This window comes from Elephantulus edwardii, unplaced genomic scaffold (assembly GCF_000299155.1).
Source record: "Elephantulus edwardii isolate Elephantulus edwardi_28Jun2011 unplaced genomic scaffold, EleEdw1.0 scaffold00060, whole genome shotgun sequence".
NCBI lineage: Eukaryota > Metazoa > Chordata > Mammalia > Macroscelidea > Macroscelididae > Elephantulus > Elephantulus edwardii.
The window spans coordinates 9,215,946-9,218,736 of NW_006399810.1; the positions used below are offsets into that span (position 1 = coordinate 9,215,946).

The following is a 2,791-nucleotide window of genomic DNA, read 5'->3' on the forward strand; positions in this document are numbered from 1 at the left end:
TTCTATTTTTTTATATCCCATTTTATGGTTTTTTTAAAGGTCCTTTATAAACAGAATTTGGTACTTTCCCAAAATTTTTTTTATTTCAGAATTTCATATGTTCTTGAGGAGATACAGTCATATAACACTTGAGGAAACAATTAAAATTATCACAGTAGGTCCATTAAGAACATTAAAATAGAATCCTGTTGAAATTTAATCCTAACTTTAGGATGTTTTTAGTGTAATTACAACTATGTTACAATTTATTTTTGCTACATCAGACAATGCTTGCCCATAACAAATGTTAAAGAAAATGTATTCTTATTTATTTTTAATATATAGCAATACTGTTGTTCAGTAATGATTATCAACTATCTTCTTTTGACTTGTTTAAAATATTGCTTTGAAAAAATATAAAGAATGAGTTATCGAATATACAAAAGATTGTTATTAAATTGTTGTTGTTAAGTGCCATTGAGTCTTATATGACTCATAGCAACCCTATGAACAAGAGACCTGAACACTTGTATAACTTTCATCATTTCTCCAAGTTCGTAGTTTCCAGTGGCAAACTATTTCAGAAGTAGATGCCACTCCTGCTTCCAAACTTGTATTAGATTAAGTGGTGACAATAAAAACACCCTTATTTTTTAGTTTACCCAGTTTTGACTCATTGTTAGTAGTACATTTTTTTAACATGGTAGTTTATTTATTAACCCAAATCTCCACCCAACACTCAGAACAGTACCCCTTCCCTCTTCAGAGAGCTGAAAAGTACAATCCACTGCTGATCACCATGCTTGTTCCACAAGACTAGTAGGGTCTCTAAATCCAGAGAAGATTAAAGTTTATCTTGACTGATGGAAAAAACCTCCTTTTAGAAATTCATTCTTGGATGAGAATGGTAGAAGGTTAGTCCTTATCCTGATCCTATGTCATTTCTCTAGAAAGAAAATAGAAGCAGACAGGGAAACTCCAGAGCAAGGAGAAGATGAAAGATGCATTTGCATTTTTCTCCCAAATTCAGAACTTTGTTGTTGTTGTTATGTTCCATTGACTTGTCCATGACTCATCGCAATCCTGTATACAACAATAGCTCTGAACCCTGCCCTATACTGAGCCAGCCTCACTGACTTCGGTTACCATTACCCAATCAATCTATCTCATCCAGGGTCTTCCTCTCCTGTGAAGTCACTTCACTCTTCAAGCTGAAATTGTTAACAACTTCTATCTCTTTCCCATCCATCATGGTGCTGCCAGTTGGTACAGTGGTTAAAATCTTTGTCTTCTTGATGTTGAGTTTCAATCCATATTGAAGACTACAGTCTTTGATCTTCTACAGCAAACATTTCAGGTACTCCTCAGTTTAGCAAGCAAGGCTGTATCAGCTAAATATTGCAGGCTGTTGATGAGTCTTCCACCAATCTTGATGCCACTTTCCTCCTCATAAAGTACAGCCTCCTGAATGATCTGTTACCATACAAATTGAAAAAGTATGGAGACAGGATGCATCCTTGACACATTCCCTTCCTAACTTTGAACCATGCAGTGTTTCCTTTCTCTGTTCTGATGACTGCCTCCTGGTCCAAGTATAGTTTTCAACATGAGAACAATCAAGTGTTCTGGGATTCCCATTCTTTTCAAGGTAAGCCACAATTTGTTGTAATCAGCAGTTGTTGTTGTTGTTATGTGCTATCGAGTCGCTTGCGACTCATAGCAACCCTATGTACAACAGCCCTAAACTCTGCTCTGTCCTGTGCCAATCGCACCGTCTCCAATACCCCATCCCGATTACCCCAGTCACTGAATCAATCCACCTCATAGAGGGTCTTCCCCTCCTGTGCTGTCCCCCCACCTTCCCAAGCATGATGTCCTTCTCCAAGGTCCAGTCTTTCCTTACAACATGTCCAAAGTATGTTAGACGGAGCCTTAGAATCCTTGCCTCCAAGCGGCCACCTGGTTTGACCCTTTCCAGGATGAATCTGTGTTTTTTTCCTAACAGTCCATGGTACCCTCAATACTCTTCTCCAACACTCCAACAATACTCTTCTCAAGGGCATCATTCTCCTACTATCCTCCTTAATCATTGGACAACTCTCTGATGCATAACAAGTGATAGCAAAGACCAAGGCCTGTATCAAATGCACCTTAGTCTCCAGAGAGACACCATTGCTCTTCAGTACTTCAGAGAGGTCCCTAACAGCAGACTTTCTCATGGCAATACATCTTTTAATTTCCCGGCTACTGGTGCCGAGAGTGTTGACTGTGGAGCCAAGCAAACTAAAGCTGTGAACAATCTCAATCTCTTCACCATCCATCCTGATGCTGCCAATTGGCACAGTGTTGAGAATCTTTGCAGTACATTTTTTAAAAAGAGATTTCCGAACTTCTTAAATTTTCTTTTCTTGTTAGCATTTTTTCTTCTCTTCTCATTAAAAAACAACAAAACAAAACAAAAAACCAACGGATAGGAAGAAGGTGGCTTCTAAAACTGGAAAGATTTATCAAAACCATGCAGCTCTCATATTTAAATCTTAACCCAGGGAGTGTTAAAGAATGCACTCAGTAAAGGAAGATGCTTGAGAAAAATGCCTTTATTCATCCCCACACCTTACTTAGTCTCACAGGTTTCCTAAAGGAAGAGTGGGGGGGGGAAGCCACAGTAGCTAGCTAACTGAAAGTTTTTTCCTTAAGCTAGCTGTTAGCCATTGATCCTTTGGGTGGAACCAGAACGACCAGTATGTGCTTCTTCCTTCCACTAAGAACCAACAACCTTTTTCTTTTCTTTTTTTTTTTTTTAATTTAGGTT

At 38.3% G+C, this 2,791-nt stretch overlaps 1 protein-coding gene across 1 annotated transcript in view; it reads left to right on the forward strand.

Moving 5' to 3' along the window:
- Window positions 1-2,791, forward strand: part of RNF32 (ring finger protein 32) — a 91,214-nt gene that overhangs the window by 46,496 nt on the left and 41,927 nt on the right. The gene's annotated exons all lie outside the window — the stretch shown is intronic.